Here is a 14,611-nt window from a genome sequence, read left to right as displayed (position 1 = left end):
CCCACAAAATGACAGAGAGAAACAAATCTCCCACTGAAGGAAGCCCAGCAGGTTGACAGGAAGGGTCTATCACACTGAGCTAGAAGCTGAGCACAGTCCCATGAGAACTGCACAATTCTGGCCTCAGGGAGGCCCCAAACAGCAGCTGCCTGAGCAGACTTCAGGAGAGTGAATCACCAGCAGCTGTGGTGGTTTCCAGACTTCTCAACACATAAACACCAAAGACAAAGTAAAAGGTCACTGTGGAACTCTGTTGGAACAGGGGAACCAAAGAACATGGTATGGCCCCTGCCACTGTGGGGAGAAGCACTGGAGGCATGATGGCTGTGCAATCTCTGCCACATGATTGCTTCCAGAGCTCCTGGCCTGCAGATAGAAGGAGGGCCAAGCAACCATTCATAGAGCGTAATCACTCTTGCTTTAACCTGCTTGGATATGGATCACAGTCTTGGGTGGTGGTCCTGAGGTGTGTGACCAGTGAGCCAGAGCTTATGGGGGATGTAGAGAGGAGTTTATTGGGAGAAGGAGAAAGGGAGAGATACATCAGGGTAAATTATCTCATTAAAAGAGGAAAGAGAAAAATGTTGCAATGGAGGGGAAGAACAGAAAGGTGAAAGTGAATGAGACAAACTTATTCTCATTGAATTTGGCTTAAGAAGGTAATAATGTACACACTCAGTTGGGTATCTTACCCTACAGGAAAATAGGGGGAGTAGGGTATAAGAGGGGGGGCAGAATAGGATGGAGGGAAATATAATTAGTCTTCCACAGTATAACTACTATGGAAACAATTTGGGTAACTACACATGTACAACCTATATTGAGTTGCTTATCTTCCCTGTAGGGGCAGGTGAGGAGGGAAGAAGAAAAAAAATCGGGAACTCAAAGTTTTAAAAACAAATATTTAAAAAAAATTTACATGCAACTGGGAAATAAGATATACAAGCACTGGGGTATAGAAATCCATCTTGCCCTACTAGAAAGTTAGGGAGTTGATGGGGAGTATATAAGAGAGAACAGATTGGGGGAAGGGGTATTCAGTAGGTTTGCTATTTTGGGGTGGGGGTTAGGGGAAAAATGGGGAGAAAAATTGTAACTCAAAATCTTGTAAATGAATGTTGAAAATGAAAAATAAATAAATTTTAAAAATAATTTTAATTGTCCCTAATTAATTAATATATACATAGTAAGAGAAATCCTCTAAAATATAACTTGAAACAAATATAATGAAGTCTGAATTCTACCACAGAACAAAATGAAAAATGCCAGATTGGAAATGGGACCCTGAAGAGCAGATGGTCTGAGAGTTAAATGTATTAATTTTCCATTGTTACAAGAGCTAAGGTATGATTGAATTCCAAAGAAAAATAGACACATCATTAGGAAAGCTTCTGTATATAGACAATATAAAATGAATATACCATCTTATTTGAAACATGAAAAGGTCTGAATTATTTTCTAAGTCATAGCCATTGAGGATAGCCATTAAAGCTTAAATGAAATGCCAATGTATTCTAACAATGAAAAGGCATACTGAAAATTAGTTTGGCTTGACCACTTCATCAAAATCTCCATACTAGATGCAGCATGGTTTCCTATTCATAATACTTTTAGGCAAAATCTTTCAGTTAAGTCTTATGGACCTAGCTAGTTTATGGCCAAGTAATACCATAGATAAGACAAAATGGTGACTGTAAGAATCAATAATCTTATGAGGACATGAGTAAATTCACTAACTTCCATTTTCTTGTTAATGATTTTCGAGAGCTCAATCTACAGAGCAAGCTGGCTGGTCCTCGATTACTCAGGCCACTTTTACATATACAGAATCAAAGAATCTCAGAGTGAGGAGGGACTTTGGAAGTTATCTAGTTCATCTTATATCCAGAAAAAAAAATTCCTACTGCAATATATGTCACATTTTTCCACATGCCATTATCATAAGAACTACCAATGTATAATTCCATTGGATGTATTAATGCTAAGGAATATGGATTCTAAAAGGGACCACCACTATTTGCTACACTTGGCCATCATAAAGGAATTATCTCTAACCTAAACAGGGAGCAAGGGAAGTTCATGTGTATGGATACCAGGCCATAGTAATTGAAGCTAATTGTAAAATAAATACTCTTATGTTCTTGTTCTTCTCACATCTAATGGGAACCAATGTAAGGTGGGAAAGGTGAATAGGAGAACTGCCGAAGAATACTAAAGTTTATCTGATCAACATATCTAACATTGGAAAGCTACAGACCTAAATCATAAAGGAAAAAGAGTTACCAAAATGTGTTAGGATTATAAGAGTGGGACAAAATCACAATTATAGAATGGCAGCAGTATACATTGTGTTTCTTCTATATCAACTCAAGTAAATGGGAATCCTTAAAGTCTTATTATATAAATGTGTAATAAAGTGAACCTTCATGAAACCTTTTTTTTTAAGCAATCGGGGTTAAGTAACTTGCTCAAGGTTACACAGCCAGTTATTTCTGGGTGTGGTGCTGAGTATCTGAGCCTGGGATTTGATCTCCAGGTCATCCCGACACTAGAGCCAGTGTTCTTACTCGCTGTGCTACCTGGTTGCCCCTATCCTTTGATTCTTAAAAAAAAATCCTAGGGAAGGAGACATTGGAATCTTAAAGGTCAAGAAAAGCTATTCAAAATCATGGTTACTGATAATAATTTCTATGTCAATTTAAATTTCTTAATTCCAACTGTATGGTTTAGTCACTGGAAATGATTCCTCAAAAAACAAAGACGACACTGCATTACCTTCTGATATTTCTTCTTTTTTTCAAATGCTTTATTATTAACTTCTGATTTACATCATTCATTTCCACCAGATTTTGAGTTACAAATTTTCTCCCCGTTTTTCCCCTACCCACTGCCCCAAAATAGCAGTCTCACAGGATATCCCCTCCTCCAATCTTCTCTCTCCCATATTTTCTCCCATACCCCTTTTGAATTTTCCAGTGGATCTTTATGCCCCAGTGCCTGTATATCTTATTTCCCAATTATATGTAAAATAGTATTAATAATAGTATACATATATTTGAATATTTGATTTTAAAACTTTGAATTCCAGATTCATTCCCTTCCTCCCTTGTCACCCACCCTTACTGGGAAGATAAGCAGTTCAGTATAGGTTGTACATGTGTGGCTAATGCAAAATATTAACATAGTAGATATATTGTAAAAGGCTGACTATATTTCCCTCCCTCCTATCCCACCTCCCACTTGTTCTATTCTCTACTTTGATCCTGTCCCTTTTCAAAAGTGGGTGCTCCCAACTTCCCTCCCCCCCAGTCTGCCCTCCCTTCCCTCATCTACCCTCTCTTCCCCTTCCCCCCCCCCCCACTGTCCTGGAGAGTGAGATACCTTATTTAGTGTATATTGAATTCCCTCCTCAAGCCAAATTCAATGGGAATAAGGTTGACACATTCCCTTTTGCCTTCCTATTCTTCCCCTCCATTGTAACCATTTCCCCTTACCTCTTCTATATGAGATAATTTACCCCATTCTGTCTCTCCCCATCTCCTCTCCTTATATTCCTCTCACCTATTAATTTCAGCTTTTAAGTATCACCCCTTCCTGTTAAATTGGTCCTGTGCCCTCTTTCTATACCTGTAAACATATATACACACATTCACATATGTATTCATATGTCCATATACCCTCATATATAGACATATATATATATAGAAATATATATATATATATATTTCTATTCCCTTCAACTACTGAGAAAAGTTTCATAAGTTACAATTATTTGCCTTCTGATATTTCTCAGATTAATATTAAAGTCTTATTAATGTCTGCACTACAGCATTTTCAAACAATAAAGAAAAGTGTTGTGCAACACCCACTACTCAAATGTGTCCTACAACCCTCTTTCTTGGGTTTTCTTCTCTCTCAATATTTTCTGTCCTGGGAATTTCATTCACTTCCATGGGTACAATTACCACCTTGATGTAAATAATTTCCAAATCTATATATACATTCCTAATTCTCTCCTGAACTCCAGTCCCATATCACCAACTGCCTTTTAGCTATTTCAAAATGCTTCTCCTACAGACATCTCAAACCCATTATGCCCCAAATAGAACTCATCATCTCTACCTCCCCCTCCCCTAACAAAACAAAAGAACCCCCCAGAACCCTTTTCTCTTCCCAACTTTCCTATTAATATTAAGGATACCACCATCCTCCCAGTCATCCAAGCTCTCAACCTCATTGTCAACCACAAATTCTGACAAACATTCCATGTTTTTAATTTGATACCAAGTCTGGTCATTTTTTTTCTTCATAACACCTCCCACTTATGTCCACTTCTCCTATTCAATAAACTCCAGTGACTCCCTATTACTTCCACTATCAAATATAAAATCTTGCATTTGGAATTTCAAGTCCTTCCCAATATGGCTCCTCACTACCTTTCTAGTCTTTTTTTTTTGTTCTTGACTCCCTTATATCCTTTCTACAATTCAGCTTCAGCAATCTACTCGCTCTTCCTTGAGTATAACACCCTATCTCCTGAGTCCATGCCTTCAAACTGGATCTTTCCCATGCCTAAAATGCTTTCCCTCTAAGTTTCCTTTTAGTTTTCTTGTATTCCTTCAAGACTCAGCTCAAATGTTATTTTTCCAACTGATAAAAGCTCAAAGGGTATGAACAAGCTATTTTCTAAGGAAGAAGTTCAAGCTTTCAATAATCATATGTAAGAATGTTCAATATCATATATATTTAGAGAAATACAAATTAAAAAAATATGATTTCAAATAAAAAGAAATATCCTCACACCACAGTCAATTCTGTAGTTCTCAGCTTTCCTTATCATTCAACTCTTATAGTCTTGTACTGCTACTGGAAAAATCTAATTTTGATTACAGGAACCTTTGATAGCAAAGTGATGTCTCTGCTGTCTAGTATGCTATTCAGTTTTTCCATAGTCCTTCCAAGGAGCAAGTATCTTTTAATTTCATGGCTGCAGTCACCAAATGCAGTGATCTCTGAGCTGAAGAATATAAAATCTGATAGTGTTTCTGATGGGGTATAGGCTCTGGAAGCCTCCTTGAACTTTCCTTGAATCTTCCCACATGATTTGGCATTCATGTGAGGCCATAAGCCTCCCATTATGCCCAAATCTCTGTTATCCTTAACCTAACATAGCCTTCATGGACTGTTACCTCTGAATTTCTTCTGGCTACTTCCCAGCCTTGATCCAATCAAAATCCCATTCTCTTGGTTCCTGGTATCTGAACTCTAGTCACCCCAGCTAGTGGCCACTGCCATCAAGACTCTCCCTAAACCCCTCTACTAGTCACCCCAGATTACTTGGGCACCCCTAGATCCCTCCCTGAGTCTTTCTATATATAAAATCCATCTTGCCTCCATGAAGGGGTTCAAATTCATTCTGGCCTACAAGCATCACAAAGGCTTAGATTCTATCTAGACAGCTTACATTAGTGATACAAATGCTCAGATTCCTTAAGAGTCTACCCAATTTGGCCAATCTTTAACAAACTTTGTTTTTCTTTGGCTGAAAGAAAGCTTGGGTCAAATTCATTCTGGCAGGACAAGTCTGATGTTATTTCAGGGTCCCCAGCACCCCTAAACCTCAACACATCCATTTTAGGTTTTTGGTGTAGTTCTTGTTTTATGTTAAGCTTCAAACCAGCTTTTAGATTCTCTTCTTTCACCCTAAAGAGGCCTCTTAATTCCTCTTCACTTTCTGCCAGGAAAGTGGTATCATCTGCATATATGAGATTGCAGGTATTTTCTCCAGCAGCCCTAATTTCCTCACACCTATAAGACTGGATAACATGATAGAAAAGGAAAGTGACAAAAGTTGGCCTGGCGGAGATGTGGGAAAATTGGGACACTAATACATTGTTGGTGGAGCTGTGAACTGGTCTAACCATTCCAGAGAATGATTTGGAACCATGCTCTAAGAGCTATAAAACTGTGCATATCCTTTGACCCAGCAATACAAAAGAAATCAAAGATCCCAAAGAGGTCAAAGAAAAAGGAGAACGACCTATATGAAGAAAAATATTTTAGCAGCTCTTTTTATGGCAGCAAAGATTTGGAAACTGAGGAGCTATCATCAATTGGGAAATGGCTGAACATATATGATTGTGATGGAATACTATTAGGCCATTAAAAATGACAAGGGGGATGGTCTCAGAGAAATCTGGCAAGACTTATACGAAGTGATGTAAAGTGAAGTACGCAAAACATTGTTCACAATAACAGCAGTATTAAAAAGATGATCAAGGTGAAAAACTTGGCCACTTTGATCAATGACATGATCCATGGCAGTTCCAAGAACTCAAGAAGAAAGATGCTATCCACATCCAGAGATAGAAATGATGAACTATGAGTGCAGATTGAAATATATTTTTCCCACTTTATTTTCCTCGTATTTTTTTTTTGCAACATGGTTAATATGGAAATATGTTTTGCATGTATAAGTATTGTATTGTTTGTCTCCTCGATGGATGAGGGAGAGGATGCAGAGAGGCAGAGGCTTTGGAACTAAAAATAAAAATTAAAGAAACAAAATATGGAAACAAAAAAGGCAGGAAGTAGGGAAATGTAAAGTTATCTGAAAGGAACAGAAAGAAGGTCAGCATTGTGGAGAGGAGTAAAGCAAAAGGAAAATGTAGGAAAGGTGTAACTTTAATATTCAAAGGATCCTTCAATCTGCTTTGGTAGATTGTTATTTACAAACTAGGAGTTTCTTATGAGAATGAAATTACAATTCCAAAACCACAAAGAAGTCGTCTAATACAACAATAAATTACTAAGCCATTTGTAATGGAAAATGTTCAATTCTTTAAAACATTAAGAAGTATTAGACTGGTAATATTTATGCTTAATTAGCAAGGTAACTAAGAAAACCTGCAGTGTTCTTTCAATGGAAATTTGAGGAAGCACTGAATTTAAGAGATTAGTTTCAGGGTACAAAACTAGCTATTACTCAACTGAAAGTGACTGGTAAAATCTTCTCGATCAATTTCAGGGAATAATCTCTTTGAGATAAACTGAAGATTTGTTCTAGCTAAATAATAAAGCTATCCATGTTTGTTTCAGACTCAGATGCCTAAAAAAAAGCTTTTGCTCTTCATTGAAAAATACTGGATTTATGCAATGAAAAAAACAACAGCAGATAGCACCCCCATAAACACTTTTGATTAACTGCATTATTCTGATTAACTGCAGAATAAGTAAAAGCTAAAGAAAGGTGAAGTCCCACTGCACTCATCATGCTAGTAGAGGGTTACTTGAAATGAAGGATTTGGAGTTTGGAAAGGGGATTGAGAAGGGTTTGATCCCAATGAGATAAGAAAGATTTGAGGAACTTTTAGAGAAATGCCTTTTAGCAATTTTAAATAGACAATACTCAGTCCTTTAAAACCCATAAACTTCAAATGGGGGTGGGAGTAGGTGACAAAGGGAGTCTGCCTGGTGAAACCCCTCCCAATTCTCCTTGGACTTCCCTGGGTTGCTTGATGCCTCTTTGACAATAACTGCCCCAATCAATTGTAGATTATAAAATATGAAGAGGTGAAAGGCCACTATAAATCTCTGAAAATTAGCTATTTCATAACAATGGGCACAAAAATGTGAAATGGGGGTGGCTAGGTGGTACAATGAATAGAGCATCAGCCCTAGAGTTAGGAGGACCTGAGTTCAAATCCAACCTCAGACACTTACTAGACATGTGACCTTGGGCAAGTCACTCAACCCCAATTGCCCTGCATTCCCCCCTCCAAAAAGCAAAAATAAAAAAGTGAAATGCTGCTAACTAATGGTCCTTGGGAAAATAGAGATTCTGAATATTATCATTAGTGATTATAAATCCAGATTTAATTTGGCCGAAATTTGATCTGCAATGAAATCATAATGTGGTCTCATTTATACTGAGATACATTCTCCTATTAGGATAATTGTGGTAATTGAGAACTTAATGTAAAATACATTTAGTGTTTGGCATTAAGACACTATGCCGTGACTAATATGGAGATATGTTTAATACGATTGTACATGTTTAACCTATATCAGATTGCTTACCGTTCCGGGGAGGGGCAGGGAAGAGAGGGAGGGAGAAAAAGTTTGGAACGCAAAATCTTATAAAAGTAAATGTGGAAAACTTTTTTTACATGCAAAAGGAAAAAAATACTATATAATTTTAAATATGGGAGAAAAGACACTATATGCTAGAAGATATTTGGATCAGGAAAACTTGAGTTGAAATCTAGTCTCAAAAACGAGTTAGTTAGGGGTGGCCAGGTAGCACAGCGAGTAAGAGCACCGGCCGCAGTGTCGGGATGACCTGGGGATCAAATCCAGGCTCAGACACTTAGCACCCACTCAGAAACACCTGGCCATGTAACCTTGAGCAAGTTACCTAACCCCAATTGCTTAGGGGCGGCCAGGTGGCTCAGCGAGTGAGAGCACCAGCTCCAGTGTTGGGATGATCTGGGGATCAAATCCAGGCTCAGATACTTAGTACCACACCCAGAAATAACTGGCCGTGTAACCTTGAGCAAGTTACTTAACCCCAATTGCTTAAAAAAAAAAAACGAGCAAGTTTTGTGATCTTATAGAAGTAATTTTACCTATTTAAAGGGTATTATTAGTACCCTCCTCCCAGGGTTGTTTCAAGGATTACATGATTGCAGTGTTTAGCACAATGCCTGGCACTTGGCAGGCACTATATAAATGTTAGTATGGTAAGTACTCTAAACTGTTCTTGAATGCAATTAGTATAGAATGCCAAAAGTAACAAAATGAACGCTTTTCTATGTGAGTTATTTTGGAAATGTATTCAACTGAATGTCACCTGGCTCATAAGTTTTGTTTAATGTTTTAAATAAATGATATTGTGTATGCTCTTATTAAAATTTGTTCTTATATTGTGACAAAGGGGTGATTAGACAGATTCATTTTTTTTAATCTAATGGAATAGCAAAGCATGAGAAAGTACCAATATTAGACCATTAGAAATCTAAGAGATAGGATATGTGTGTGCATGTATGTATGTATGTGTGTATATATGGGGGGAGATGGGAAAGAGAGGGGGAGGAAGAGAGAGAGACAGGATGTAGACAGAAAGGTATACAAACAGATAGACTTCCTGTCTGATGGGAAATACAGGTTTGTTTTAGTAATAAATTCTAGTATGTTAGGTTAAGGATTTTACATAGAGAACCACATTAATACATGTAAAGATATTTTAAGTCACTGTTTCCCTATTTTGAAGTCTCTGTCTGAAAATATTAAGGAACAAAAGTCCCATTTTCCTGCTGCCTATGGATGATATTGTTTATATCAGATATAGAATCTGGGTAAAGACAAAAAGAGCAAGCAGTATGCAAAAACTGGAATTCTCTGAAATTTCAGATGAATTATGGGTTCCTAATTTGTTATTGTTAATAGGGTTAGAATCATACAGTTTGAGTGAGTTCTTGCCACATAAAGTAATTACTGGAAAGCCAATCTGATCAGATTTTATCAAGGTTTACTGAATTATGCAAAGTCTTATCACTGTCAAGACTAGGCAGAATTACCTAGGAATCTTCAAGTAGGTTGGAACCAGAGAAGCAGATCTGCTTGGAGAAGCCCCCTTCAGAGATGCCCTTAGACAAGTCACTGTGTTAAAAGGAAAATTTTATGTTCTGGCCTTTGCCCGATAAAAGAGGCAAAAGTCAAGATGAGAAAATTAAAAGGAGTCAAATAGAAATAATAGCGAATTATCAGAAGCAGAATTTGGAACCATCTATTTGGGCTACAGAGCCAATGCTCTTCCCAAAAGACCTAGTTAATCTGGTTGTACACCCTTACTTTACAGAGGAAGGAAGTGATGTCTAGAAAGAGTAACTGATTTGACCAAGGCCATACAAAGATGACAAGAACAGAGAAAGTTCTCAATACCAGGTCCTCTGACACCATCCCCATTAGTTGCCACCACTATATCATCAGACTATGAATGACTAGGCACAAAAAGACTTCGTTTCTAACTGTGTAATCTCATACAAATCACTAGCCCTCTCAAGACTTTATTTAATTAAAAAAGTACTTACCAAACATTCAGCAAAGGACAAAATGACACAGTCTTTGTCTCTGAAGTTACAACCTACTAGGAATAAAAAGGAACAGAGAACCACATACATACTTCTGCTACTGCTTACTGTGAAATTTAAAATCATTTATCTCTGAACCTCAATTTCCTCTTCTGATAAAGTGAAATACTTGTTTTGATCATCAGTTCAAGCACTCACTAACTGTATGACCATGGATAAATTACCCTAGACAAGTGGTTTTCCAGCATGAAGACCTGGGGAGGACAGAGTATGCCCCTTCTCAAAGCAAACCATTCCATTTGGGGACAACTTTGATTATTAGGAGGATATGCCTGACATCAATTCTAAATTTTCCTCTGCACCTCCCAGCCACTACTCTGAGTTTCTCCATGTGGGGCAAAACAGAACAAGTTTAATCCCTCTTCCATATGACAGTCCTTCAAATACTTCAACACAGTTGTCATGTCAACCCTGAATCTCTTTTTATCTAGTCTAAATTCAACCAGTTCTCAATGGTTCTTGAATGGTCCTTCACCATCCTAGTTGCCCTCCTCTGGACATTCTCCAGCTTATCAATATCATATTAAATCACAGCACTGAGATATGAACATTAGCTTGTTGTCTGCCACATCACAATATTGACTCATAATGAACTTGTAGTCCACTAAAGTCCCCCAAATGCTTTTCAAAACAAATGCTGTCTATCCATGCCACCTCCACTTTATACCTGTGGAGTTGATTCTTATACCCAAAGTATAAGTCCTTACATTTTTCCCTAAAGAATCCCATATTATATTCTGCCCAATGATTCTGGCCTTTCCAAATACTTCTGCATCCTGACCCTGTGTTTAAAAATATTTAACTATCACTTCCAGATGTGTGCCACCTGAAAATTTTATAAACTTACAAAACTGTTAACCACTATAGGGGCAAGTAAAAATTGCTGTGTTAACCTTCTGGAGACCATACTGCCTCAATGACACAGAATCATCAATAACTAACTACTCTTTGAGTCCAGCCATCCAACAAATTCTTGATGAATCCAAATGAAGCATATCTCTTCATCTTCTGCACAAGAATATTATCAGCTACTTTTTGAAAAGCTTTGCTAATTCTAGTCAAATTTTAACCACCTCATTACCTTCATCTACTAGTTTAGACATATTCAGATAAGGAAATAAAGGTCAGTCTTGCTTGATTTGTTTTCAGGAAACCACAATGGCAGTTTCCAATCACTGCTTTCCCTTTTGGATATTCACCAAACATCTCTTTAAATCATCCTTTCTATAATTTCCCCTGCAATTGAAGTTAACATCACTGGCCTATAGTATAAAGACTCTTATTCTCTTCTTTCTTCCCTCCCTTTAAAAATATGATAAAATTTGCCTTTATTCAGTCTTCTAGTCCCTCTCGCCTTTTTGATAGTGGTTCAACAATCACATCTGTCAGTTCTTTCATGATCCAAGGATACAGTTCAACTAAACATTTTTGTTCTGTAATTTCCAAGGTAATGGTTATTTCCTTTTTCAGGGAGAATTAGGAAGATCTGCCTTCCTTGTGTTGTCATTCATCATTGTCCATTCCATCTTATGGAAAGATTCTCTCTCTTCTTTGCTTCTCTCTTTTCTCCAAAGAGACCCAAGGAAAACCTTAAACCATTTTTGTTGTACTTTGCCTTCCTTAAGTATGATTCTTCTTACTTCGTGGTTTAACATTCTAAGTATTTTTACTATGATATCTTTTACTGATCATCTGTTACCTGACCTTGCTTCCACTGTCAACATTAAAAAAAAATCTAAGCTCGTTGGTGAGTTCTTTGTGCATCTACATTATTGTCTTTTGACAAGTCCATTGTTTCTACTGTGCCACTCCAGACCACAATGACTAGTACTTCTGAGCCCCTTGGACTAATCTGAACTCTACTCTAACCCCCATCCCCAATCACTAGGGTTGGTTAGCATGGCTGCCCAGTGCTCCATGCAGATCCCCCGATGCCTCTGGGCCATGTCAAACTTTCCACTCAACTCAAAGCCAGCCTGGGGCCAATGTCCACAGCTTCTGTACTAAGAAACAAAAGTAAAAATTAAAAAAAAAACCACAAACCTACAATGCAATGGTTTAATGAGGGAGGGTATTTAGTAAAAGCAGACAAAAGGAAGATTGTGGATGTATTTCTTCAAATGCCGTCCTGTTTTGGGCAGGTTGCAGAGACTGTTGATAGCATGATAGAGTAAGAAAGATGTTGTTAGGGAACAGGGGCCCAACAATTAGTGCCCCCGGGCATGAGATAATGAGATGACTTTGGTAGCCTTCTTTGGAAACAAAGCTCCTTACTTGGAAATAATTCCTTTATATGATAAAAAGCAAAAGCATTGTAATCTAAAAATAAACTTAAAAGGAAAAAAAAAGAATCAAAAGCAATAGGCAAATGACCTAGAAGAAAGGAAGTCCTATGGTTGATGCAACTACATTTCTCATAGTTAGTATTTAGTACCCAGATTGTGCTGAATGTCATTTAGAATACCTACAGATTTCTGAGAAAAAAAGACACAAACATATATGTCCAATTATTGCCAATGAGTTAACTTAGGCCAGCCCTATACTGCCTAGACACAAAATTTATCTTTCAAGCAATATTAGGAATAGTACTTAAATGCCAGGCAAGAAATTAGCCAAATCGCTAATTTTCTGTTCACTGTAAAATATAAAGCAAAGTCAATACTGTGACAAGGATGTCATATTATTAAAATGTTCTGTGATGGTGTCCCTCATTTACTAAGTCCTGGGCCAAACAATTTGCTCAAGAAATATGTCTTATTATTAGCACCTTACAATTTACAAAACACTTTCACATAAGATACCTCATTTAATCCTCACAAAAATTCTGTGAAGTAGGTAGAATCAGGATTATTATTCCCATTTTACAGACAGGGAAATCAAGAGAGATAAAGAGACTTGTCCAAGGTTAATCAGTCATAAACTAAAACCCAAGTCTTCTAATTCCAAGCTCAGTGCTCTTTCAATTACATCATAACTTCTACTGAGCTCTAAATGATGAAAGCATATGCTTATGAAACATCATTCTGCATATCAGAAAGTCAAACATGGTAGAAGAACACAGAAAGATTCTGACTTGATCTACTATATGCACTTTCTTGAGGACCTCTGCCTCCATTCCATCCAACATAGGAATGAGAGCTATTACTCCTAAGCATAATTCCAACTATGGCATACCCCTTTCAGAATATAACAGTGACTCCCCATTACCACAGACACAACACTCCAGTTCACAGGTTTTGAAATCCCATGATGGAGAATTCCCTCATGGCCTTCTACCTTTTCTTACTTCCATACACTACACGCCTCATACTGTCCCTTACCAAAGATCTGTAGTAGCCCTTCCTTGTATCCTACTCCATTTGACCAAAAAAAAATTGTCTGATTTCAAAAGAAAACACAGCATTCAACTCTTTTGGGGTGAACTCCAACAGTCATTCCAATTTCCCTAACAGACAATCTCTATGGATTTTAATATACCTTATTAGCTAGCATTTAATGTTTTTTTTCCCCTATAAAGTTCTAATCTCTTGATTTTTTAAAAGTTCATTTGTGTTTCCTGCTAGATCACAAGCCACTCTGAATCTCTATGTTAGTGCTTAGCAGAGTTTTTCGCTCACAAGGGGGTTCAGTCAATGGTGGTAACAGACTGTTAGTAGGAATCCAGGGTCTGAAACAAAACCATAACACTTTCTTTTTCCTACAACAAACTAACATGACCAACTTGTAATGCTGTCCATCTGTTGGTAATTCAAGTGACACTTGATTTACATAAAAGATACCAACTTCATGTGTTCAGTAATCCTCCAAAGAAAGGCATCATCTAAATTAAACATGACTATTAAATAGGAATATTTACTTTTAAAACATAGCTTCATTTTGGTACCTAACAGATGAATATTAGCTTCTAATAACAAGCTGGTTTGTTACAACAATGTAATGTTTCAATTCAAACAGATTTATGATTTGGTCACTGAAGACATTATAGTTTTTGAGCTGGAAGGGATCTCAGATGCCATCTGGTTCAACTCCCACATGTCAGAGATAAGGTACAAGGAGGTTAAATGACTTGCCCAAGGTGACACAAGGTATTAAGCATCAGAGAGTAAATAGAAGGCTTATTACACTTTTCATTCTATTCATATCAATTTCATCAGACAGTATTCAATGGTGTAATAAATATTACTGATGATATGATTGCTCTAAACTCTTGGTACACTGTAATTATGGAATAAGTAGTGTATGAATTGAAATGTATCTGAAAAAAGTATGAAAATTCACAGGGCAAAATTCTGGTGACATCTGTTGCCTACACATGTACATTTTAAATTTGCTGATCCGCCTGAGGTCAATGAATTTGGTGATACTGCTTGTAATTCAGTATTCTTTCCCCTGCATCACAACAGAAGAATTTATAGGATTCCATCAGCATAGGAATGTTCCAGTCAGGGAATTCCCTCCAC

Source organism: Petaurus breviceps, unplaced genomic scaffold, assembly GCF_028583685.1.
Source record: "Petaurus breviceps papuanus isolate PSGF00001 unplaced genomic scaffold, PetGlider_PUasm1.0 90881, whole genome shotgun sequence".
Classification (NCBI taxonomy): Eukaryota; Metazoa; Chordata; class Mammalia; order Diprotodontia; family Petauridae; genus Petaurus; species Petaurus breviceps.
Note: the sequence above shows the minus strand (reverse complement) of the source record.